Source organism: Talpa europaea (assembly GCF_964194135.1).
Source record: "Talpa europaea genome assembly, chromosome: 2".
NCBI lineage: Eukaryota > Metazoa > Chordata > Mammalia > Eulipotyphla > Talpidae > Talpa > Talpa europaea.
In genome coordinates this window covers 120,568,308-120,595,661 of record NC_140068.1, presented here as the reverse complement: position 1 = coordinate 120,595,661, position 27,354 = coordinate 120,568,308, and the positions used below count along the sequence as shown (strand labels likewise).

At 42.7% G+C, this 27,354-nt stretch overlaps 1 pseudogene across 1 annotated transcript in view; it reads left to right on the top strand.

Annotated features, from left to right (window-relative positions):
* Window positions 1-26,605, top strand: part of LOC311188292 (class I histocompatibility antigen, Gogo-C*0101/C*0102 alpha chain-like) — a 126,310-nt pseudogene extending 99,705 nt beyond the window's left edge. The window contains exon 4 of the transcript in view: window positions 26,541-26,605. The product of the transcript in view is annotated as a class I histocompatibility antigen, Gogo-C*0101/C*0102 alpha chain-like (transcript). The remainder of the gene's footprint in view (window positions 1-26,540) is intronic.
* Window positions 26,606-27,354: the final 749 nt, after the last annotated feature.

The window sequence follows — 27,354 nt, the reverse complement described above, 5'->3', positions numbered from 1 at the left end:
AAATTTATTTCATAAAAATTCCTTTTTTAAGTATATAATAGAAGGTACTGAGAAAATAGTGTCTCAAAAATGTTTTAGAAATATTTATAGACTCAAATTATTTAGACTTGCTCTAGGACTTTGTTAGTGGGTATGGTGAGGCATCTTCATATCAAGGTGTGGAAAATTTTTCAAAAAATCTATATGGTATTGTAATACAATGATAATTCCAAGAACTTTTTATTATAGTTTTGATTTGCATTTTCCTGATGATAAGTGACAATGAATATTCTTTTCTTTTGATGTCTTCTGCTATCTCATATTTTTGTATTTTCACTGAATGAGAACAAAAACCAATGTTTTGTCTTCCACTGAGATAACATTTTTTCACAACACTGTGTATGATTCAGAGGTATAGGTTTATACCTCTTTAGGTATATTTTACCACACCACACCCACCACTAGACACCCTCACTCCTTCACATTATTCCCCTGTGTCTGCTACCCATCTGTATGTCTTAATTGGAGAAGTGTCTATTTTGTTCTCCTGCCCATTTTTTGATTAGGTTATTTGCTTTCTTTTTGCTAAGTTGTATGAGTTCTTTGTGGATTTTGTGCAGATTTTGGTAATCAGTCCTTTGTAGAATGTGTGATGTACAAATACTTTCTTCCTCTCAGTAGATATCTTTTATTTTAATGATAGTTTATTTTAATGATATTTATTTCACTGTGCAGAAGCTTTTAGTTTGTTATATTGCCATTTGTTTATTTTGCTTTTGTTTACCTTGCCTTTGGAGTCAAGTCCCCCAAAACATCCTTGAAGCCAATGTTGTGGAGTGTTTTGTCTATGTTTTTCTTCTATGTACTTTATGACTTAAGGTCTTACATTCATGTCTTTAATACATTTTGAGTTTATTTTTGTGTATGGTGTGAAACAGTGGTCACGTTTAATTTTTGTGCATTTGGTTGTCCACTTTTCCCAGTGTCATTTATTGAAGGGGCTTTCCTTTTCCCAATGTATAGTCTTGGCTCTTTTGTTGAAGACTACTTGTCTGTATAAGCATGGGCTTATTTCTGGGTGTTTAATTGTATTCCAGTGGTTTACTTGTCTGCTTTATTCAATTACCATACTATTTTTATTACTATAGCTTCATGATATAGTCTGAAATCTAGTAGTGTAATTCTTCTGTTCTTTGTGGTTTGGATTGCTTTGGCAAGATACCACCCACCTCACACCTGTGAGAATGGCCCATAACAAAAATATCAGAAACAACAATATTGATGAGGAGAAAAAGAAACCCTCATATACTGTTGGTGGGACTGTACACTGGTTCAGCCTTTACGGAAACAGTATGGAGGTTTCTCAAAATAGTAAAATATATTTTCCATATGGTCTGGCAATTCTATTCCTAACTATCAATTTCCCAAAATGCAAAAACACTAACTTAAAGAGATAGATGAACTCCTATGCTAATTGCGGCACTATTTATAACAGCTGAGTTGTGGAAGTAGTCTAAGTTCCCGAGGACTGATGGGTGTATAAAGAATTTATGGTAAATTTACACAAAGAAATACTGTTCAACTACCACAAAAAAATGCAGTCATGCCATTTGCAACAACATGGAGGGAACTGATGGAACTTGAGGGGATTACACTAAGTGAAGTAAGTTGGAGAAAGACAAATACTGGATGATTATACTCAAATACGGAACATCAAAACAAAGGAACAGACACAATTAAATCAAACCCTAGTAATCCTACTATAGAATTGAGGTTACCAGAGGGCGTGTTGGGGGAGAGAAAGGGGGGCACCACAATGGACTGGTGGAGGGTTGTGGGTGCTTTGGTGGTTGGTGTGGAATAACAATATGCATCTGAAGGGGTGTGCCGGTAAGAAGAGGGGGAAGCTTCAGGCTTTGCCGCCCTCCCACTGCACATGCGCACTCGGCAGAACGGCGTGGCGCACCCTGTGGCACGGCGTGGCATGCGTGGCGTGGCGTGGCGTGGCGTGTGTGGCATGCGTAACAGGCGTGGCGTGCGTGGCGTGGCGTGGCGTGGCGCAGCGCAGCGCAGTGTGGTGCGGTGCCGAGGCCGGAGGAGGGGCTGGAGTGGCCGAGCGGACAGAGCGCGGCGACGGCTGAGCTCGGAGAGCGTGACGACACCAACGGGGCTGCTGGAGCCGGTAATGAACCTCCCCGGGGCGGCGGGTTGCCCAGCTCTTGCGTGTGTAAATAAATAAATCTTTAGAAAGAAAACATTTGCCCCAACAGAAGGTGTCCTTTGGGTGACGTCACACGTTCTCTCAGAGGAAACCCCTGTTCCCGTCTCTGCGTGACGCGCCCGCGCTGGTGCTCGTGACCATCTTCGCGGTCACCCGGCGGCGGGTCGCGGCTCCTCGTGGTTCTCGCGTCCCCGCCCCGCCCAGCGCGAGTCCCCGGGCCTGGGCCCGAGACAGACGGGGACGCGCGAGGCCCGGACACTCCCCGCGGGGATGCGGGTGACTGGACGGGCGTGTCCACTTCTGGAGCAGAGACTCCCTGGGTCCTGCTCCCTGGTGAGCTTGGCGGGTCCTCGAGGTCACTTTCGAGGGTGAATATGAAGTTAGAGAGAGAGAGAGAGAGAGAGAGAAGGGGGGGGGGTAAATTTGAGAACTGCCCCTTCTTGTGTAACTCTGCAGACTTAGGCAAATCATTTTATTTCTCTGAACCTCAGATTCTTCAGTAACACTTTTCTTAAAATACCAGCCCCCCAGGAGGAGTGTGAGGAGGAAATGGAATGATGCGTGTGAAGAAGTGAGTGCAGTGTTTGTCAGGAGATGGTTCCACCATTCTCCTTCCTGATCCCACAGGAAAGAAGGGAATCCTGGTGATGATAACGCAGTGCACTTTGTAGTCATGTAGACATGACAAAGGAAATGTCACACTTTCATAGTTCTTAAAAATTAGAGTTTGAAAATAACTTTAAAATTACCTTGCTTTTGTTTTTATCTTTTTTTTGAACGGAGGTCAGGTGACCTTATGGAAAGTATCCACAGTCACCCAGCTAGGTAATGGCGAGATAATAATTCAAACAAGGGTGATATTTTGTTCCTAAATATGCTTTTTTGGATATCTTATCTTTATAAAGTATGTCTAAAAGTAATAGCACTTTATAATCACAAAGCAATGCAAGATTTTCTCATCTAATTCCTACAAAAATATCTAGGTAGGTAGCATTATTTTCCCCATTAAGAAATCAGAATGGAGGTTCAGAGAAGTTAGGTGATATCTACAAGTCTTCAAATTATGAAGTACCCTCTGAGAACTGCTTTATGTGTATTCCATGAAATTTGACATCGTGTGTTTTTTTATGAGTTTGTTCAAAATATTTTCTAGTTTTGCTTGAGATTTGTTTGACCCAAGAAAATATGGTTTTGTGTATTAAGTGTATTAAAAATGTGTCTTTAAATTTCTGAATATTTGGAGATTTAATGGATTTGAACCAATGATATTCATTGGTCAATTGTGGATATTTAATTTATTTAAATGAATTTAAATTAAAATTCAGTGGCTAAACCATTCTAGCCAAATTTTAATTGCTTAAAAGTCATATGTGGATAATGGGTACCATATTTGGGCAGTACAGATATAGAACCTTTTCATCATTACAGAAAATTCTATTGTAATATTTTGTTAATGATTTCTAATCTAATACTGTTACAGCCTAAGAACATGCTTTGTTTGTATGATTTTGACTTTTGACATTTATTGAGACTTGTTTTATGTCTCAGAGTATAGTCTACCTTGGTGAATTTTTCAAGTGCACATGAGAAGATTATACAATTCTTTTCTGTTCTTGGGTGTAGTGTTCTATAACTTTCAACTAGGTTGATTTATATCTCCGATGTCTTTGTTAAATTTTTGTCTTGTTATCAATTGCTGAGAGATAGGTGCTAAAATCTACAACAATAATTTGGATCTGTCTATACTTTTTATTAGTTCATAAGAGAACTAGTAATATGACAGCTTTAAAATTTTTAAGATTTCTTGATGACTTAACCTTTTATCATTATGAAATGTCTATCTTGGTAATACTCTTTGAAGTCTACTTCTATTATAAAATATGGGATGGAAGATGTTTTATAATTAGTATTTCAGTGCTATATATTTTCCATTCTTTCATTTTCAATTTTTCTGTTGTCTTTTTTTTTTAAGATTTATTTATTTATGCACACAAGAACTGGGGTGTAGACAAGAGTTGCGAGGAGTGGGGGGAGTGAGAGGATTCACTAGAGAGAGTGGGGAGCAGAACAGGAAGATCTACTGAAATATACTGCTGAGGGGAGAAGTGGGCTAGACAGGAGAGGTCTGCTGTGCCATGTGGGTTGCGCCCTGGCTGACTGAGGGTAGAACTCATGCTGCAGTGGTTGGGGAGAGCTTGATAGTGCATGTCTTTAACCCTTGCGCCACCAGGGAGGCCCCCTTTTCTGTTGTCGCTATGTTTAAAGAGTGTTACTTGTCAAAAACATCTACTTTGATGTTGCATTCTTTAGCCAGTCTGAGTCTGCATCTTTTAATTTCTTTTTTACTTATTATTAGTTATTATTAGTATATGTGGGTTTTAAACTACAATGCTGATATTTGATTTTAATTATTGCATTTGCTCTTTCTTTGTTCGTCCCTTTTTATTGTTAATTAAGTATTTTTAGGTAATCACTTTTATTTTTATTTTCTATGTTAGGTATTATCTTTAGTTATATCATTTTATGTTATTTTCTTAGTGGTTGATTTAAAGATTATATTATACATCTCTAACTTGTCATATGTATATAATAACAAAATTCTGTTACTTTACAATGTAAGGATATTAAAATAGCATATTTTTAATTATCACTCTCTCTTCCCCTGTGCTCTGTCTTGCCACACATTTTTTTTATTTCTAAATATGGTACAACCTAACATTACCTTGTTACTATTTTTACCTTATAAGATTAATAGTCTTTAAAATGTATGTATTTGTGTGTGTGTGAGTTTGTCACTTATATCTACTGACATGTCTTTTCTTTTTCCAGTGTTCTTCATACCTTCCTGAATAACTGGGTCTCTACTTGGTATTTTTCTTTTTGAACTAAACATTTTAGTATTCCTTCAGTATTTCTTAAATTAATACATTTTAGTATTCCTTATAGAAGTCTATTTAAGACAATTTCTTTCACCTTTTCCTTTGGGAAATATCTTTATTTTTGAAAGATAATTTAACTAGTTCTAGAATTCTAGACTAATATGTTTTTTCTGTTTAACACTTTAAAGTTGTCATGGCCGTGTCTTCTAGTCTCTATTGATTCCAGTGAGGAGATACAATTTCTGTTGTTTTTCTCCTTTTTGTAATGTGTTTTGTTTTCTCTTGTGGCTTTTAAGTTTTTCTCTTCATGTTTGATTTTAAGCAGTTAGACAGTGATGTATAATTTTGGTATTTCTTTGTATTTATTCTTCTTTAGGTTTCTGAGTATTTTGAATCTTGGGTCAATGGCTTTCATATGTTCTGGGCCATTAAAGTATTTCTCCTGGAAATCAAGTTATGTGTTTATTGGCATGTTTATCTTGAACGCAAATATGTTTTAAAATCACCTTGTCTGTTTTCAGTGACACTGATTCCTTCTTCTGCTGTATACAACATAATAAACTCATTGACAGTATTATTTATCTGTAATATAGCTTTCATCTCTAGCATTTGCATTTGACTCTGAAATTGTCCAAACATGTTCACTTATTCTATTTCTTTCATCTTAAATATTTATAAACATTATTTTAAAGTTTCTGCCTTATAATTCCAACAACAATTTTATTCTGTAGGTAAGATTTCATTTACTGTTTTCTCTTTGAGGAAATATTAGTTTTCTTACTTTTTCTATGTGTTTTGTAATTTGATTTTTTTTTAAAGATTTATTTATTTATTTATACATACAAGCACTGGGTACAGTCAGAAGTGCGGGAGGGTGAGAGAATTCACCAGAGCCAGAACGGGGAGCAGAGCAGGGAGAAGGACTGAAGCACACTGCTGAGGGGAGCAGTGGGCGGCAGGAGAGGTCTGCGCGCCATGTGGGGCCCTATTCCGGTGGCCGGGGAGCAGCCGGGGATCGAACCGGCGCTGCAGAGACTGCGGACAGCTTCGCAACCCAGCGCGCAACCGCTGCGCCACCAGGGAGGCCCTATAATTTGATTTTGATTAAAATTAAATTCAGAGATCATCAATTATAAAGGAATAGTAGAGTCTGAAGAAAACAGCAATCATCTCTAGAGAAAGGGCAGACTTTTGTTATCTGGCTCACCATTAGTGAGACGATTTGACACAATCTAGTCAGTAGTGGAGCTAGGCCTATAAGGTTTTGTGGCTTTAGTTATTCAGTTCACTGTAGGCTTCATGTAACGTGATAGAGGAATCACAACTTTCTGTAGGGGAAGAGAGGAAGTTTCTCCCTACCCCTTTGGATTCTTTTAGACTGGCTGAACAACAAATTAATGTCAGACACATCAGTAGGAAAAAAACAAAGGTGAGTTACAAACATATGGAGAATTTAAGTGGATGTGAATTCCGGGGTCATTGGGGGCAAATGAGGGTATACATCCTTAGCTAAGGAATAAGATAGAGGCCAGGGCCTTCAAGGAGAGAGGAAGGGAACTCACATTATGAGGACTGTGTGACTCATATGACAAAGACCAGATTTTCGATTTAGACGTTTGCCCTGCCTCATAGATAGGTTTCTACCATCGACGGGTTCTTTCTGGTAAAAAGCCTAATTCTGAACAATAGTTTCAATTTTCATTTTTCAAGATAGTTAGGGGAGTGGTAAAAGTTTCTCCTATGAGAACCTGCAGGGTCTTTATTAACCTTAGTTTGAAATAATGCACATGCCACATCTCCATCAAGCCTCTTCTAAAACACTTACAGAGGCCTATCCTCCACTTCCCTTTAGCAGAAACTGGGATACGAACACCTGGGAGTATTTAATCACTCCTTTCTTTCTTTTTTTTTAAAGATTTATTTATGCATACAAAAACTGGTGCACAGGCCAGAGTTGTGGGGGGGGGGGGGTGAGGATTCACCAGAGACAGAGCCAGGCACAGAACAGGCAGACTGACTGAAATGCATTGCTGAGGGGAACAGCAGGCGAGTCAGGAGAGGTCTGCTGTGCCATGTAGGTTGCTCCCTGGCTGGGGATCAAACTCATGCTGCAGTGGCTGTGGGTAGCTTCATAGGTTACATCTTAACCCCTGTGCCAAGAGGCCAATCACTTCTTTCTTACCTTCACTTTTTAACAGGATCCGATTGCTTTTGCTTTATTCCTCTGTGGTAGTAGTCTCCTGAAAAGGGTTCAGATAGACTTTTTCCAAGACATCTAGATTTTTTTCCCCCCAATATATGTTATCTTGATATGTAGAACTAAGAGCAATTGAGATCCTCGATTGAAACTGTTACTACTTCTTCAAGAATGATTACCTAGATTTACTAAATTAAGGATATTTCCAGAAACAACCTTTTTTTTTTCTTCTTCTCTTTAAAATCAGAGGAACCTACCTTAAGGCAGGGCAAACATCCAGAGGGAAGATTTTGTGATATGAAGTTGTTCCCTCTGCGTAATGTGAAATGACCCCCAACCACTTTATACTTTAGATCCCTTCACACAGAATATAAACCCCAGACTTGCATCATTTATTTCAGAATTTATAATGTAAATTCTCCATATATCTGTTATTAAATTTGATATTTTCTCCTACTTAATCTGTTTGATATAAATGTATTTGTCTAGTGTCAGAAGAACCCAGGGGGGTGGGGAAAAATTCCCCCCTGTATCCTAACATATCCACGCTCCTGCCCTCTACCAACTGTACATGGTCCCTTCCTAGTACTCAGTGCAAGGTCTGGGGTTTCTCTCCGTATCCCTGTTCTGCCCTTAGTCTTCAGGAGGTCTTTTGTAGTTGTGTTTGGGGTGAGCTGTCTACCTCCATTTCCTGGTCCTTCCCTCAGTGGGGAGAAGAACCTAACCCAGGGTAAGGCCCATGTGTATCTCTGGGGTGACTCTGAGTTCTCCTGGAATCACTCTCAGTTCTCCTTAGACTCCCATCTGTACCTGGAGACAGTAGCTGTTTTTCTCAGTTCTGCAGCTCCTCACCCAGAGGTACATGCTGCTCATCAGCAGCACCATAATGTGGATGTTCGGGACTTCCCCTAGTTCTTCCTCTCTGACTTCAGCAGGATTTCCATGCCTGAGTTCAGGGTCTCTCAGTTATCTCCCTGCCCCCTCAAGCTGTCCTGTGAAGGTCCATGGAAAAGGGCCAAAGGACAGTTGCAGGCCCCTGTGTCGAGCTCTTGGGGATTCTAAACCCTTTAAAATTGCGTTAAAGGCTCAGCTGCTTTTTCTTTTCAGCTTCCTTTTCCATTGGATTTGCTGCCCAGGATAAAAGCAGCTCTCCTAGGAGGTTGTTGTCACTTTTTGGATTCGGTTCATTAGGCTTTTTTACAACCTGAATTCTCTTTGGGCTTAAAAAAACATGATTTTTGTAGATTATCTGGGTTGCTCTTCTTAAGGTAGGAGCAGTGTTCTCTTGTGGATGTGAAAGTCAAGATAGCTTTTTCTATCATGTTTTATGTTGAAATGGTTACAAGTGAACCCTAATTGACTTTTTAATGCATTCTCTTGAAATTCTCGTCATCACCATTAAAAACAGTTTTGCAATAACACCTTGAAACCATTTTTTCACAGCCTATTCAAACACTTGCAAGGGTAAATTTATATTTAAAGACTTCAATAGTTTTTCCTTTTCCTTTGCTGACAAATGATATGTTAAATTTTAGCTTACATTAATGCAATCAGAGTTCAAAAACTATATTTTACGTATCAAGTATTTGAAAGTAACAATGAAACTCTAATTTACAGAATATGAATACAGTCATCTGAGAAGCTTGCTAGATTGCCAGTAAGAGCACATGGGCCACAGAGCAACATTTATCCAATATATGTGAAAGAGATTTGGAGTTATATTGTGTGGGCCCATACCTGAAAGATGTCCTGACCACCTTCACCCCGACAACTTGCACCTTGGGCTGTGAGCCCTGCTCTTCGAGCATTTGGAATACAAACTTGTGGGTGCATGGGTCTCCTTGTCCATGATGGGCAGTGGCATGCTTTGCAGCTGGCTGCCGATGTAGTTGGAACTATTCTGAAAGTCATCGAGAGAATGTTAGGCCCCCTTTAGACCTCATCATGCTTGGGTCACCCTTCAAGGAGTCCTGGAAAGAACTTGTGTTTCTACCACTTCTGACTACCTTAACTGTGCAGAGGGCTGAGGGAACCAGTACTTCTCCATCTTGTTAAACCATCAGCACACACCACTTGAGAAGCTCAGAGACAGAGCTTAATGTCCCACTGCTTCCAGGTCACTTAGTTTCCATCTCTACTTTTACTCAATCTTGTGTTCTGAGCTCTGTTTCCAGTTATCAAGTTGCCAGATAAAATGCATATAAAAATTTTTAGATCAACAATGCATGTGAAATCTTACTATAAGCATGTCTCAAGTAGTGTACTAGACATATACTAAAACCACTATGCATTCTTTATATGACATTCTTTTTCGTTCTAGCATTCAACTAGCCTAGAGTTAATCAAACCTGATAATTTAGACTATTCAAAGATTTTTATTCTTATTTTTATTTTTTTAATCGTAGATTCCTGTATTTTTATTCATTAAATTTGGACACTCTTCTCGCTAGGATAGAGATAGTAATAAGGTAAACCCCTGACTATTTTAGTCCTTGATGAGTGATGTTGAGCTAGCCAGCACATTCAAACTTTTGTATCCTTCAAACTTTTTGTATCCAGTGGACTTCTCAGTCTACTGACATGGTTGGGTGAGACTCAAGGAGATAATAAATGTAAATGATGTTGGTGTAAAATAAGTTGCTCTACAGAGGTAAAAGTCAGCATGATGATTACAGAAAATGACAGAATCTAATTAATGTGCCTGGGTCTTTAAACAGTCCTTTTGCACTGCTTTCCTTTTAGGCAGTTTAGCTGTCATTGGGGGAGGCAGAAGAGTGTCCTGGGGGATTTCTAAACCTGAGTCCTCGATTTGAATCATGACTGCCACTTAATGTGGTGGGACACTGTCCAAACTATTTGCCATTTCTATACCTCAGCCTCTCTCTTTGTGAAATTGAGGTACTGTTAGCACAGCTGGCACTCAGCATAGCACCCGCAGGTATCCAGTGCTCAACGCCCTAGCAGATCACTGCTGTTTCACTAAAAGGCAACTTTGTGTTCCTTCCATCACATCAAAGAGGAGATTGCCTCCCGGACCTTTTTATAAACATTTCCTTAAGATATCACTGGATGTGCTGTGAAAAAGTTTCTATCATTAGAAGATTGGAAAATGTTGCATATCACATGCTCTTTTGAAGCTTTACAGCACATATTTGCACACCAAAGCTTCTATATGCTCCATTATAAACAACTTCTACTTATTTACCCAGAATTTCTTTTTTTTTTTTTTTTTTTTTTTTTAAGATTTATTTATTTATTTATACAAGCACTGGGTACAGTCAGAAGCGCGGGAGGGTGAGAGAATTCACCAGAGCCAGAGCAGGGAGCAGAGCAGGCAGAAGGACCGAAGTACACTGCTGAGGGGAGCAGTGGGCGGCAGGAGAGGTCTGCGCGCCATGTGGGACCCTCCTCCGATGGCCGAGGAGCAGCCGGGGTTTGAACTGGCGCTGCAGAGGCCGCGGGCAGCTTCGCAACCCAGCGCTCAACCGCTGTGCCACCGGGGAGGCCCTACCCAGAATTTCTTAAACTCATTTATACATGAAACACCTTTCTTTATGACCCATCTATTAATATTCTGTGTAAGTATTTTCATCTGTCATCATTCCTATTAAGTCCTTTTAAGGCAAGAGAGAAAGTCAAGAGGTACTATTGTACAGATAATCCAACACTATATAAAAGGGGGATATCATTTACTATTGCAAAATTAATCAAGAGAGGAAGTACAAATAGTGATAAAAAGCTACTGGTGTCAGGAAATATTTCTCAAATAAGCTCACAAAGCAAGAGTGACATAAATACATTATCTGTAGGTAGCATAGAATATATCCAAAATACTGAAACCGGTCTGGGGAGAGCACAAGACAGGCTGCTGTTTTTCATTGTTTGATTAACTGTAGGCTAGTTGAATACTAGAACAAAAAAGAGTGTCAGATAAAAAATGAATAGTGTTTTTAGTATACCTCTAGTACACTACTTGAGACATGAGAATTCATGTCTACTTGAGAATTCCTTATAAAACCTGATTTTAAAAAAATGTTAATATACTAGCTGGATAAAAATTGCAAATACAAAAAAAAAAAAAAACCTTTGAATACGGAAAAGTGTTCAGACTAGGTGAACACTAGATTCAACCAACCCTAGAACCATTGAAAAAGGAATATCTGGGGACATTCCTTTACCCTCCAAGCCTCCAGAATTCTAATAGCAAACGGAGCAGTGATGAATCGCTGCTAGCCAGCTGGAACTTCATGCACTGCTTTTACTAGCTCCCTTTCTATTTTGTGTTTGACTTAATAGTCTTCTCCCCCTTTTCCCTTCTCACATTTCACGCCACCCTGCAATTCTTCATTGCAGTGTAAGATTAAAAAGAAATTAGTAAGGCCAAGGCAACTGGCTGATCATTGAATTCAACTACTGTGCCATCTAGACAATAGTGTGACTACTTTTCCTCCCAGCAACACCACATATGCCTGCTCTTTTATGGCATTTTTTAGCAAAAAGTTCCTGAAAATCACTAGTAATCCTAAGATAACAAGAATTTCAAGATTCAATAAGCTTTCAAAATGGGATCCAGATGTATTCTTTAAGCCCTTTTAAATCACAAAGCAAGGCAAGGTGGCCTGACTGACTGATTAAATGATTATTTCTGCCTGGATTTAATTTTTGGCTCTTTTGGGAATTCATCTGTGGTGTAGAGTAAAGCATTAGTCTTTTACTCAGAAATCTGAATTTGGCTTCTCTTAGGTTTACATGTGTAGCTCCCATTAGAGATGAATTCTTGTCTATTAAAACTCAGCTCAGAAATCACCTCATTTCTGAACCCAATTTTCTCCTCTCCTTCCTCAGACACTTTTACACAAAATTGCTCTTAAGTTCACATACACACCTTTGTGCCTACACCTCCTAGGTTGAACTACAATCTGTGTCACAGTCTATACCCATTCTACTTACTACAGGGTTCATTTTTAGACGCACAGAGGGTGTGTATAATCCTCTTCCTTTGCATATGGGCAGGACTTGCGCTTAAGGAGGGTTATTGTCCCATGGATCAGGTTACTTTATATGACAAAGATGAGGGAATAATATGTTCTATAAGATTTTCAGAGCAGGTGGCAGGAACACTGCACTACAGGGGTTCTTGATTTTGGTCCACTGTGATTGATTTTGAACTTCTGATCTCCAGAACAATAAAATAACAACAAAATAACAGATTTGTGTTATTTTAAGCCACTGGCTGTGTGGTAATTTATTTCCATAGCAATAGAGATTTCAACCCCTGCCCCATTCTACATGATTTTGGTGACTATTAATCATGTACTTTTCCACTCTTTCTTCTTCAAAGAAAAGACATAACCCACATTTTCTAGACCAAGATCAGAATGGAAGACAGTTGGATCAAAATCATGCCAGTGCATCCCCCAGGATATCTTAAATGAATTTCAACACTTGAGACCCCTGTATGTCTATCCTTCCCAATGTTGACTGGTTACCTCTGAGCCAGTTAGAATGCTAGTAAATTCCATTTGGTGTGGGCTTGGGGGTTTAAACCAGTCAAATGCAATTTCTTTTGCCTACAATCAAAATACCCTACCAGCTATCATTTAGTGAGAACTTATTTTCTTCTCCCCCAAATATTCTCTTCAGTTTGACTTTGCATTTGAGGTATTATGCTTTGTCTGTAATTAGGTTTTAACTCTATGGTAACTCTTTATATTTCAACTCTTTACAACAACTCTTACAATAATTCTAGAATTATGTATTTTTAGTACCATTTCACTGAAGGGAAACAGACACAAAGTGTTAATGTGTCCAATGTCACATGGCTATTTTGTGGATCTTGTTCTTACAAGTCCACCCACCCAGTGACCAAGTTATATTGTTTTCAGATAGGTGATGTCTGCCAAATAAAGATGGAAGAGGCATTTCTCACAGAGGGAAGGAAGACCCCAAAGTTAAGGGCAAGGAGGAGGCTATACATATAACCGTTACAGAGATAAAAGCTAAAGGAGGAGAGTATTTTCAGAGGGGAGGAAAATTGCTGACTAGAGGAACTAATCAATCAACCAGTGTTGGTTGTTCCTTCCAATTATTGTGTTTTGTGCTGTGATGTTTGGACAAAATATCAAGCGAAAGAATTAAGAGAACAAAAGACATGGTTCCTGTTCCCGTGGTCTTAGTAATCTAGCTCTGATGATAAGACCAGTGACCAATGGGCTCTTTGGAGGATTACAAGAGATAATACAAGGAAATCTCTTAGTAAGGTGTTTGGAAGTAATGAGGCTAAGTAAATATTTAGTCTAATTCCAGTTGTTTTTTTTTTTAAGATTTATTTATTTACTTACTTACTTAGTTACTTATACAAGCACTGGGTACAGTCAGAAGCGCGGGAGGGTGAGAGAATTCACCAGAGCCAGAGCGGGGAGCAGAGCAGGCAGAAGGACCAAAGTACACTGCTGAGGGGAGCAGCGGGCGGCAGAAGAGGTGTACGCGCCATGCAGGACCCTCCTCTGGTGGCCGGGGAGCAGCCGGGGATCGAACCAGCGCTGCAGAGGCTGTGGGCAGCTTTGCAACCCAGCGCTCAACCGCTGCGCCACCGGGGAGGCCCCTAATTCCAGTTTTGATCAGCCCTTCATCAGGGATAAATTCTTTGCTTAGACATGGTAATGCCTCCACCTGAGATTTACCTTCCTCCTCTGGCTTCCAGCACTAGTGCATTTCCTGTACACCTGTCTGATGGTAATCTTACTTTCCTCCTCCTTCATTTTCTTGGAGGGCTTTCACTTTGGGTTCCCATATCACCAGTAATGCTTCTTGGATAATGTGGCAGGATGGAGTTTTCTCCTCCTACCTCATCCTCATTCCCTGGTCAGAAGTCCATTTTTGATGAGAAGGAACAACTATGGGCATAATAATGCATGAGCTGTATATTTAGCAATATTAGCTTATGAAAGGTTGACTATTCTCAGTGTTTCCTTTTGAGGTTGGATTATTTCAACCTAATGTCCTCCAGATGGAAGGAAGGGTCTAAAACCCTCCCCTCCAGGATCATCTAGGAAAAGTCGTTAGTCTGGGGCAGGAGCCTAAGGGAGGAGATGAGGTCTGGGGAAGGGACAGAGATAGAAAAATCAAAATAGATACAGGGGAGAACTGACAGTGGATTAGGATGTGAACCAAGAAGTAATGAGAGAGGGGCCAGTACATTTCTTCATTACTTTAATGGATATTTCTAGCCAATCGCTACATTTGAGGAGATGTGTTCATGGGACAATTCTCCTGACTTCAAGGATCTCAAATGACAGTGAAAACATGGACAATGCACTAGTGAATGGTGGAACAACTCGAAATGTTGGAGAGTAGTAAGTCATAAAACAGAGAGAAAAGAGGGTGATACACTGGAGAGCACCTGGGGGTGAATGAGACAGGGATTCATCACAGGACACCAACACAACCTGGAGCTGGGACCTTCCATTTAACTAGTATGGCTGTCCTAGACACTGGAATCCAGGTTTAGCTGGGCCTTTATTTAGAATCATATCACTCTCCAATGTGTCCCTTCAGAAAGCGTTCTTGGTGCATTGCCTTAACCTCCCCCCTCCTCCAGTGATCCGTTAAGGATCTTATTAAGGTTAAACACCTTGTATGGACCAGTGATGATACTGCAGCTCAAGTCATCATCTGTACTTCTAGACCCTTTTTTTAAAAAGATTTATTTATTCATGCATACAAGAACCGGGGTTCAGGCCAGATGTGCGGGAGGGTGAGAGGATTCACCAGAGACAGAGCAGGGGACAAAATAGGTGGACTGACGAAATACACTGCTGAGGGGAGCAGCGGGCGAGACAGGAGACCTTCATCATGTCAGCGTGTATTAGGAAACAGGTCAGACTGAGAACCTGAAGCTGTGTGGGGCTCCCCCTCCTGTGCACAGCCCTGTCCTTCTGGGAGCTCCAGGAGAACCTGGAGAGACCTAAGGGTTCTCGCCCCTTGTCCTCTGCCCCGTGGCCACACGGGGGCGCTGCGGCGCTGTCCTAGTCTGGCAGCCAGGGGAGAGGCTGGGTGTGTGTGACTCAGGCTGAGAGGGTGAGCTGGGGCTGAGCATCACTAGGGGAGCGGGTGAGATGCCCTGTGAGCAACCCTGGCACCAGGCTGGGGTGGGGGCAGTGAGGAGAGGAGGCTCTGGAGCTGCCATCTTCTCTCCCCACAGCCTCTCTCTGCAGCCCCTTGATGACAACACCCTGGAGACTGCAAAGCAGATGCTTTTCCCTTCAACTCCCTGTTACTTTCATAAGGCCTATTTTTTTTTTTTAATTGAAGCAACACTGATTTACAGTACTGTGTGTGATTTAGGGGAATAATTTCACATCTCTTCGATGTGAAATTACCAAAGCAAATACGTTTCTCTTCCACTCCCTGTCCCTTTGCTGAGGGCTGTTTTTCAAATTGCAGTAACATTGATGTACAATTCATGTAGGGAACAGGCTCCCATCTCTTCAGAGGTAGTGACCACACCACCCCTCCACCCCAGTGCCCAGAGTCCTTTTCCAGATCCACTGTGCCCCCCACACTCTGCTCTCACCCTCCCTCCTGGACAGAGAGGCAGGGACCTGCTGTCTGGGTCCCTCAGGCCTCGCTCCTGCCACCTTCTGCAATGACAGTAAAGGTTTGTGGTTCTACTTTCTATTTCCTTGGCATATCCTTTCACCCTTTCACTTTTAAACTACATTTGTTTGTATAGAAAGTCTTTCTAACACACACAGAATACAAATCTCCTTGATATTATCCAATCTGAGAATTGCAGGCTTTTTTTGAATTTTATATAATTCTTACATCATTTTTCATTTTTGCATAGTGTATGCATTTTTATTTTGGTTATATTCCCCACACAATTCCCACCCCCCTTATTCTGACCCTAATCCCTCTTCTCCTCCCCCCCGCCCCCCACTGTAGTGTGTCTCTGGTCTAGAGGTGCTTATTGATTTTGATTTTTACTTTATTGCAATTAGTCTTTTTCCTGGTCCCTTATTTTGGTTTTCTAAATTCCTGCTATGAGTGAGACCATCCGGTATTTTTCTTTTTCTTTCTGGCTTATTTCGCTGAGCATGATCCCTTCTAGCTCTATCCATGTTGCTGCAAATGGCATGAGTTTATCCTTTCTGATTGCTGAGTAATATTCCGTGGTGTATATGTACCACACCTTCTTGATCTAGTCATCTATTTTTGGGCATTTGGGTTGTTTCCAAAGCTTAGCTATTGTAAACAGTGGTGCTATAAAGATAGGAGTGCAGGTGCCCTTTGGAATTAATGTTTCTGTGTCATTTGGGTAAATACCTAGGAGTGGAATTTCTGGATCCTATGGAAGCTCTATCTTTAGTAGGTTGAGGAATCTCCACACAGCTCTCCATAGTGGTTGGACCAGTTTGCACTCCCACCAGCAGTGCAGGAGAGTTCCTTTATCTCCACATCCTCGCCAACATTTATTGTTGCTAGTTTTTTAATATGTGCCAGAGAATCACAGGCTTTTGATTAGGATTTAGCTAATTTTTTTTTTTCAGTATAATAACAACTTTACTGAAGACGGGTGGTGGGAGCTCTGTTTGGTGTTGGGTCCAGGGAGCAGAACAAACGGGGGACCCTGGAGAAACCCTGAAGGAACAGCGGGACCCCATCACCTCAATCACTGTGAGGCCAGCGGCCAAAGTCCCTGAGCCCAGCTGCATCGCAAGCCCTCCTGGCGGGGTCTGGACTCCGCCCCACCCAAGCCTCTCAGGCCACAAAGCTGTGTGTCCAGGGGGCCGCCTCTAGAGCACCCACAGTGCCTAATTTATTTTTATTATTATTTTATTTTATCTATTTTTACATCATTTCTCATTTTAATTTTTGCAAAATGTGTGCATTTTCATCTTGGTTATATTCCCCATACAATTCCCGCCCCCCTTATTTTGACCCTAATCCCTCCTCCCGCCCCCACTCCCTAGTGTGTCTCTGGTTTATAGTTGCTTGCTGATTTTGATTTTTACTTTATTGCAATTAGTCTTTTTCCTGATCCCTTATTTAGGTTTTCTAAATTCCTGCTATGAGTGAGACCATCCAGTATTTGATATGGTAAGATTTGAGTCTATCACTTTGATGTTTATTTTTTCATTGCCTCGCATCTTTCTCATTCCATTTCATCATTTTCTGCCTTTCTTTGATTCAAGCAAATAGTTTTCTGTGAAATTAATTCTTCTTGTGGCTTTAGATATATTTATTTCAGTACTTTTTATTGTTGTAAATACTTAAATCTTTCATTTTTCAATATCTACTTAATTGAACTACATTCCATAATATATAGGAAATTTACAGCAATATAGTTCTGTTTAACCATCTTAATGTTATTCGTGTAATATATATATATTAAACCAAAATAAACAGAAGCCAAATAAAACTGTAAAACAAAAAATGTAAGCAGTCATATCTGTTCAATAAGTTAAGACAAGCTACAAAAAAAGAGTATTCTGCATGTCTCTGTTGCTAGTTGTTGCTCTAATGTGTGAGTTATCATCTACCGTCACTTCCCGAGGCCTGGAAGAAATCCTTTAACATTCCTTGGGACAGAACTGCTAGCAATGAATTCTGTTTTTAATTAACTCTAGTGTATTTACTTTGTCTTCATTCTCCCCGCTTTTATTTTTTTTTATGTTTTTATTTATTTATTTGTTTGCTTGTTTGTTTGTTTTTTGTTTATACAAGCACTGGGTACAGTCAAAAGTGTGGGAGGGTGAGAGAATTCACCAGAGCCAGAGCGGGGAACAGAGCAGGCAGAAGGACCGAAGTCCACTGCTGAGGGGAGCAGCGGGTGGCAGGAGAGGTCTGCGCGCCATGTGGGACCCATCTCTGTGGCCGGGGAGCAGCCAGGGATCGAACCGGTGCCACAGAGGCCACGGGCAGCTTTGCAACCCAGCGCTCAACCGCTGCACCACCGGGGAGGCCCCCGCTTTTATTTCTTAAGATCTTTACATGAAATAAAATTTACCAGTTATAGATGGACAGTTAGGTAAATATAAATAATAGAATAAATAGATAAATAAATATTCTAAATAAATAGAATCCTGGAAGCACAGACATAGAGCACAGATAGCACAGCCCCCTCATCCTAAAATGTCTCCTGCTCCTTTACATTGTTTTTTGAAATTTATTTATATATTTTTACATTGTTCTTCATTTTTGTACAGTGTTTGATTTCCCCTCTCAGGTGTTGTCCCCATGAAAGTGCCTCCACCAGGACACCTGGGAACATCACCACAGACTCTGCTGCTCACCCCTCCCATTTTGACCCCTTTCCCTCCCTCTCCCCAGATGAATGTCTCCAATGTATAGTTTGCTGCTAGTTTTGTCTTTTCCCCCAATCCCTTGTATGGTTTCCCTATGTTCCTCCTCTAAGTGAAACCATCCACTATTTTTCCTTTTCCTTCTGACTTATTTTTCACTGAGCATAATCCCTTCCAGCTCCATCTATGTTGCTGCATATGGCATCTTTATCTTTTTTGATTGCCGAGTAGTATTCCCTTGTGTATATATGGCACATCTTCTTGATCCAGACATCTGATTTAGGGCATTTAGGTTGTTTCCATATCTTTGCTCTTGTCAATAGCTGCACCTTTATATTTGATCCCTCTCCCTACCCCAGTCAGGCAACGTGCCTCCTTTCTAGCTATACTCTGGAGTTTCTCACTCTATTAGATATTATCATTCTGAGGGAGTTCTCTATATTGCCAATGAATTCTATTATGAAATCTTTTATGGCTGACTTTGATAGAACCACTCCAATCTCCTTGTGATGTCTATCTTCATAGGTTATCTTTTTCCATCAATTTACCTTCAGTGTGTCTTTATATTGAAACTTCATCTCTTGCAAGCAATATATAGTTCACTTCTACAGTACTGTAAGTTTAAGCTTAATCTTCTTATCACCTGTGTGAGGCAGACAACCAAGACTCTATATGTCCCATTTTACAGGCAAGAGTGGCAACATTCCCATATTTAGCATGACACAGACCTAGGACCCAAGCCCAAGGCTTCCACACTCATAACTTCTTTCTCCAAGATTTCTTTTGTTGTTGTCTAAGATGTATTTATTTATGGGCCTCCCTGATGGCGCAAGGGGTTAAGACACGACCTATGAAGCTGTCCACAGCCTCTGCAGCACCAGTTCGAACCCCGGTCATGGAGCTACCCACATGGCGCAGCAGACCTCTCCTGACTTGACTGCAGTGTATTTCAGTCAGTCAGTCTGTTCTGTACCCCACTCTGTCTCTGGTGCATCCTCTCACCCTCCACACCTCTGGCCTGTACCCCAGTGGTGGTTCCAGCTCAGGGCACCTCACATTATGCAATCACAATGTCACGCTGAAGAAAAGGCTTGGTGGACATGGAAGGGTCTACATAGAAGCTCATGCACGTGGCTGCTGGAAAAAAAGCTTCAGTTCTTCACCATGTGAGCATCTCCTTATCTGAGTGCCACCAAGCAGAGCAAATATCTTTCCCCCAGAGAGGAGCAGGAGAGATCAAGTAGGAGATCGAGACGCCTTTTGAGCCTCACTGTGAAGTAGCGCAGGCGCCCCAGCCTCTTCCATGAGCAGGGAGCCAGCAAGTCCAGGGACTCACAGGAGGGGAATTGGTCTTGACCTCTGGAGTGTATAAAAATACCTGTGGACATTTGAAAAACTTCTATTCTCCATCATCTGGCCACTAAATATTTATATTCTTTTGTCAAAGAAGGAAAATCATGCCGATACCCTGTAGAGAGTAGTCAGGCTTTATTCAAAAAAGCACTATGGAGAAAGCAGGTTTAATTCTAAATACATGAAAGACAAGATTTAACACATCTGGATTCTTTCATTTTTCTGGGGATTTCTTTTTTCCCCCACTGACGCTGGACATTTGCCAGAATCAGGTAAAATCTGCCCCTGCAGTGTGCAAAGCTGGGCCCCTGCTCTGTTGCTTCAGTCTCCACTTGCTGCATTTTCATGCTGGGTCTTAAAGGGTTTGACTTGTCTCCATGTGATTCAATGGTCAACCAAGGTTTTGGACAATGTCTACCCAGATGTTGGCATTCACTCACTTGTTGGTTACCTTGTGCCTGGTGTATCCAAATGTCGCCACCAAATCTAATGTTTAATTCCTCAAGTCAGTAAGACTTGATCCAGGAGGTCAAAACTATTTTTATAACATCACTTAGATACCATTTGCCTTTCACTATTTTGACATTTGCTAAGTTAAAACTTAGTAAGAATGGAAATTATAGTACCAACTGCAGTTGTAGTTATTTTTCACCACCACTTTCTTGCAGGAAAAAAAAAAAATCCAGACCAGTTTCACTTCAAAATGTCCTAGTTAAATCATGAAAGCATATTTTCTATTTATCATCCTGAAATCCACATTTTTTTAAAGGTCTGAAGTGATGACCAGGAAGTGCACATAAGGCACGTCTGGTACAGTCCAAAGGGACATGTCCCAGGGGGAGAAAACATATGACGTGAATTCGCCTCTTCTTTTAGGCAATATCATTTTTAATTGAAAGAATAAATGGCTGAAACCATGGTTCCTTAGACTAGTTGAATTAGCAGACACTTTCCTGAAAATGAACGTGAGTCTGTCCCTTTTAAAAATCAACTGAGGGCACTTGTTGCCTTGATAAAATGTAAACTTCCAGAGAAAACCAGAATTATGGAAAATTGAGTCCTATTACTATAAACTTGACAACTTACAGTATGGACCAATTTTTTTCTTTTGGGATCTGTGGTAAAAAGTAAAACATGATTTTTGATAACTTGATCCCAGAGTAATCAACACTATCTTTTTAATATGTAGTTGAAAGGTTTGGAGCGGTAAAGAAAAGGAGAGTCAGGCTACATTTCTCAAAGGAAGGGAAAAATTTATTGTGCCCAGGGCAGACCTCAGGGAACCAAGGCGGGGTCTGTGAAGCCAAGCCCTTTGTCAGGGGGAAGCAGGCTTTTACAGGGTGAGGAGAGGTCAGGTGGGAGACTGGGCTTATAGGGCGGGGAAAAGATTTGTAGTGCAGGGGGAGGTTCATTATCTGAATTCTCTAGGCAGGTTTTAACATTCCTGTTCCCAGGTAGGCTTCCTGGTGGGTTTTTGCATTCAGGCCTCCTGCATGGACCCTTCATACCAGCCTTTTGTTGATAGGAAAAATGGCGAAAGTTTCTTTCTTTGGCTACTTCCTGCTGGAAGGGGGTGAAGACCAAGGGGGTGGCTCAGGCCTGGTTATGAGGGTCTTCTGCAGGGATGCGAGAATGTGGGTGGAGAAGGAGTTGGTTAAAGGTGGTAGGAGACATTTCCTGAATGCGAGCCTGTGTGAATTTTAAGAGGCAAGGAGCAAAAAGAAAGAACAAGGTTATTATTAATATTGGCTCCAAGAGTGGGAGGAGCCAGGACACTATAGGATTTTGAAACCATGTTAGCGGAGAGTGGGAGCCCCCGCTTTCCCTTTCCACGTCTTTGCGTAGTTTCATGAAGGCTTCCACATTTTTTTTTTACAATCCCTGACTCACTGATATAGTAACAACATTCTTCCCTGAGGAACAGGCAGGTGCCTCCCTTATCAGCCATTAACAAGTCCAGAGCCAGCTGATTTTGGAGAGTGGCCTGTGCCAGGGAGGGGAGCTGTCGTTGTAGTGATGCTAAAGACAGAGAGGTTTTTTCTAAGGAGGTATCTATCCTTTAACCGAAATGTTAGAAGTGCAGGAATGAAAGCCGACAAGGGTGTCAGTTTGCTAGCAGGGGTAGCTGTGATTGGAGTCCCATAGGGGGACTGAGAGTTGGGGAGTCTGGCAAGCAGCGTCCATTATCTTGGGTTATCTTGGTCGTAGTGGTATTGTGATTAATTGAAGCCGCCGCCAGTAGAGGCCTCTGAAGGGAAGCTCAGAGGAAACAAGAGGAGGTATTAGTCCCAAAAGAGTCATTTAGGAAGGGTATATAACATTTTGGATTATATGAATCCACGCTGAGGGTATCTCGGTCTTTTTTGATGACGTTAGCTCATTTTATAGGACTTGTTCCGAATGGAGGATGTCCTGGGAGACTTAGACTGTGGCATTTTGTGTCAGGACATATTCCCTTGAGAAGGACAATGTTGCCACTGGGTAGAAATGCCAGCCAGTGTACCCTGCGGCTTGGACTCCCTGTACCCAACTTTGGTCTCAAGGATCTGAAATAGCAGAGTTAACTTGATTCATACCGAAACCCGTATTATGATGGACCAGAGAGAACATGCAGCCTTTGTCTGGAAGGTGCACTGTACATGACGGGTAAGGGCACCCCCTATATTATCTGTAGGTATTTTTGCGGTGATTTAAGATTTGATGGTAAAAGAAATAAAAGACGGTGTTCATAGGATTAGTAATTGACGAAAGAGTTAGGGTGAGAGTGATGGGTGCTGTGCATCCGGCCTGTGGGCATCCGCAGTACCCACCAAGTGGGTAGTCTCAGTGGACCCTGAGACAAATGTTTCCCTAACTTTGAATTTCCACACACAGGACACTGGGCTAGGGGAGATTTTGACAAGAAATGTGCATCCTAGTAGGACCCAGGTTACAACATGCATACTGTTTGTCTTCGGGGGCACGTTTGACCCGAGAGATATGGTGCCAGGAGGGGTCTCCCAGAGGTGTTACCACTATAGGCGTGGTGAGAAGGACCGTGTGTGGACCAGTCCACGGAGGCTGCAGTGGCTTTGGCTGAAGTGATTTGTGCAGGACTTGGTCTCCCGGCTGCAGTGGTGGGGAAGGTCAGTTGAGGAGGTTGAGATTCAAGGCAGGACTATAAAGGGATGGCTTGTAAACCACCCATGTATGTATACAGTAGTAAAATCATGTGCCATACACCGGGCTTCATCAAATTATTTACATTCATGAAACTGGTGGTAATTAATGGATAAGGGCTACTTAAATTCAAGGCCGGAAGAAAACTGAAAGAACTTAAGCTAGGGATAAAACTGTGTAAGCTCATGGTTGAGGCCATATTTGGGTCAAAAACACACAAGAGCTGTACACACAGGAAAAAAACAGACTTTTCAGGACTTGAGACAAAGATTACACTGCGAGTCCTGCAGACCTAGTGCGCTTATGGTGACCAAGGCAAGGAAAGTTAGTTTGGGCTGGTCAACCGTGGGTGTAACTTGGAAACAACGTTGGGCTCAAACTGCTACAGGGCAGCCCTAATACAAAACGGGGTGCCTGACTGTGGGCCCTCACCTGCACACTTAAAAACTCTTATCAATACTCTACTGCAGGCACACACAAAAGGTTAATAAAAGGTTTATTTACAAGGGAAGGGCAAATGAGGAAATGTACAGCTCAGGGAGAAAAGTGGGAGATAAAGTTTTAAATGTGTCCTACCCAATCTGCCAATCTGGAATCCCAAATGGCGCTCTGAGAGCTGGCCGCCAGCCAGGAGCCGTGAAGCCAGGAGGCGAGTGAGAGAGAGACCCCAAGGCCCACGTGTTTGGTTTTTATACCAAACCTGGCTGCTTAACTCCATCCTCAGGTCCCAGCAACCTTCTCTTTGTGGTGATGGGATTTGTCTTTCCCAATGTCTTGATGGCTTTTGTCTGGAGTGGGGGTGGAGTCCACAAAGCCTGTATGGAATTAGCTCAGGACATCCTTTCCCCCTAACAGAAGCACTGGCCCACCACAGCCAGGCGTGGAAGGACAGTCACTTTTCCAGTGACCCTGGACATTGCAGATGGGGCACGGTCCTGACAGAGGGTGGGGGTTGGGGCATTGTCTGGACCACTGGCTTTTTCGGCCACATTTGAAGCAGGGTCCCAGCTGCGGTCGGTTGGGGCCCATTGTCATCCTCCTTGAAAGGGCGGCAGGTGCTGAGATCATTGGAAGAGCATGGCCTGGCGGTTTTAAGGCAGCTACTAGGGCCTAAGCTTGAAGCTCAGCCTTCTGGCAACTATGGAGTTCCCTCTCTGCCCCTGTCATGTGTAAAGGCCATATTCAGCAGATCCTAGATAGGGGTTTGAGGACTGTCGTCAGCCTTCTTAAGCTGTCTTTTAATATCTGGGGCTGACCTAGATATAAAATGGGTAGCCAGAACTGTGGCACCTCCAGGCAAGTCAGGGTCAAGCCTGGTATGGCGCTGGAGCGCCTCCGTCAGGCAGCAGCTAAGGAGGGCAGCAGGGTTATTTGAGGCCGACTGGGTAATCTTTGTGAGCTTAGTAAAGCTTATAGGTTTAGGTGCTGCCCGTTGGAGACCAGTTAGGAGACAGGTGAGCCCAGCCCCAGGGTCCTGCCTGTGTCACTCTGGTAGTCCCACCCCGGCTCTGGGCTGGGAACTGCTGCAGAGTCAAATGGACCTGATCTCCATGGTCTTGGGCAGACCTAAAAACACATTCCCTTTTATTAGAGGTCAGGGTGGAAGAGAAGATAACATGTAATCATGACTTGTAAGGTCATAGGCTTGGGTAAGAAAACGATATTTTTGGGTGTAGGGAGTGAAAGAGCCAAGACGCTTTTCAATCTGGGAGAGGTCAGAGAAAGGAACATGGGCTCTACCTCCTCCTTCAGTCCCACCCACTTCCCTGAGGGGAGGGACAAGAGGATAAGCAGAGAGAGGGTATGGCGGCTGGGAGGTGAAAAGAAAGGGGGGGGGGCTGGATTGGGGAGCTGGAGGAGGAGAAGATAGAGAATTTAGGGGATCAAAGAACACAGAAGAGGGGTAGGGAGAGGGCGAAGAGTCTGAGAGGAGTCTTGAGACTTTAAAAATATGGCAGGTTTTCAGGAGGGAGGGAAGGGGTGGAGCACAAGAGAAAGACAGCCTGGGCTTAAGGCAATTTTGGGCCCTTTTTCTGCCTACAACAAAGGTTGTCTAAGTTGGTTAGAATTTTGGGGTCAAAAGAGCCCATTTCCGGCCTCCTAGAGCCATTGTCCAGTTCATATTTGGGCCAGGCCATGGTGCAATAAAAAATGAGGCGTTTAGGTCTCACATCTGGCTTTAAATGTAGAGGGCCAAGGGCCTTTAGGAGGCACCCCAAGGGGGTGTCTGCCGGAATGCGGGATTGCGTTGACCCCATAGCGAGTGTCCCTCTTAGGATCTCAAATGGAGGGTCGGGGAGGGAGGCCGGAGTCCCAGCGTCCCTGGCCCGATCCTCAGGGAATCGAGCGGGAGAGTGAAAGGGGAAGGCAGCGTCCCACCATCCTCTTTACCTCCAAGAAATAGGAGAGGTTGTTCCCCTGAGGAGACCTCTCACCTCAGAGGGAGCCCCAAATGGAAAGCGCAGATCAGGAGGGGATAGCAATCGCTGAATAAAATGAAGAAACCCCAGTGATCCTGTTACAGGGCAGCACCGATGTTAGGGGGAAAGGATGTCCTGAGCTCATTCCATACAGGCTTTGTGGACTCCACCCCCACTCCAGACTAAAGCCATCAGGACACCGGGAAAGACAAATCCCATCACCACCAAAGGGAAGGTTGCTAGGGACCTATAACTAACCAATACAAAACGGGGTGCCTGACTGTGGGTCCTCACCCACAGGCTTAAAAGGACTTATCAATGCTCTACTGCAGGCACATGCGAAAGGTTAATAAAAGGTTTATTTACAAGGGAAGGGGAAATGAGGAAATGTACAGCTCAGGGAGAAAAGTAGGAGACAAAGTTTTAAATGAGTCCTACCAGATCCGCAGATCTGGAATCCCAAATGGCACTCTGAGAGCTGGCCGCGAGCCAGGATCCCTGAAGCCAGGAGGCGAGCCAGAGAGCGAGCCCCCCAAGGCCCACATGTCTGGTTTTTATACCAACCCAGGCTGCTTAACTCCACCCTCAGGTCCCAGCCACCTTCCCTTTGGTGGTGTCCGGATTTGTCTTTCCTGGTGTCCTGATGGCTTTAGTCTGGAGTGGGGGTGGAGTCCACAAAGCCTGCATGGAATTAGCTCAGGACATCCTTTCCCCCTAACAATCCAAGGGACCTTAGAGGCAACAGCTCACCCTGGGAGAGTCACGAGCCAAGTGCTGGTGGTCCACAGGCCGGCCGGCCGGGTCTTTTCGTTATTCGCGATTATTTGGCGAAGTGCCGTAGGAAGAGAAGGTGGGCCAACAGGAGGAAGAGGAGGATGGCCCCTCCAAGGGAGATGAGAAGAAGAAGTTGTTGAGGCATAAGTGGCCACATGGATTGGAGTTACCAGGAAGCCCAGTAAGGGACTAGAGCAAGTCCCTGCTCCGCTCACGTGACATGAGAGGCAGCGAGGGCCTGTTCTCCCGCAGGGAGTGTGCCCCGGGTCGTGTACCAGCGGCCGCCAGTGCACCAGATGAAAGGTTCAGAGCAGTAAAGAAAAGGAGAGCCAGGCTAAATTTCTCAAAAGAAGGGAAAATTTATTGCACTCCTGATGGCCTCAGGGACCCAAGGTGGGGGTCTGTGAAGCCACACACATTGTCAGGGGGAAGCAGGCTTTTATAGGGTGAGGAGAGGTCAGGTGGTAGACTGGGTTTGTAGGTCCCTGAAAAGATTTGTAGGGCAGGGGAGATTCATTATCTGAATCCTCTAGGCAGGCTTCTGCATTCCTGTTCCCAGGTGGGCTTCCTGGTGGGTTTTTGTATTCAGGCCTCCTGCATGGACCTTTCAGTAGTGAAACAATAGGTAACTTTTAAAAAAAAATCATACAATTGTACGATTATCCTTACATTTACAGAAAGTTATTTTCTTAAAAATGCTTTGTTAGCATACATTGGTTATTAATATTCTAAAGTAAAGAAGTAATAATGCCAGGGACCAGCCTCAGCAAACTGTCCTGTGAGGGGTTCCTGTAAGGATGAGAGGGCATGGACAAATCTGAGGGATTAGGGGGAGGGCTAGTGAGGAGATGCAAACACTTGATCAGGGTGCAGACATCATCCTGCTGAGGGTCTCAGCAGCCCTTTATTTATACATTACAAGCAAACCCAGAGTACATAAGCATATGTATTAGAGCAGGAAGATAACAATCATCACATCTTCCTCTAGAACAGCCAGGGGTTAATTTGCCCTTCAGCAGAGGTTGTAACATTCTTTATTTTGAAGAAGGCACAGTTGCTAAACAAA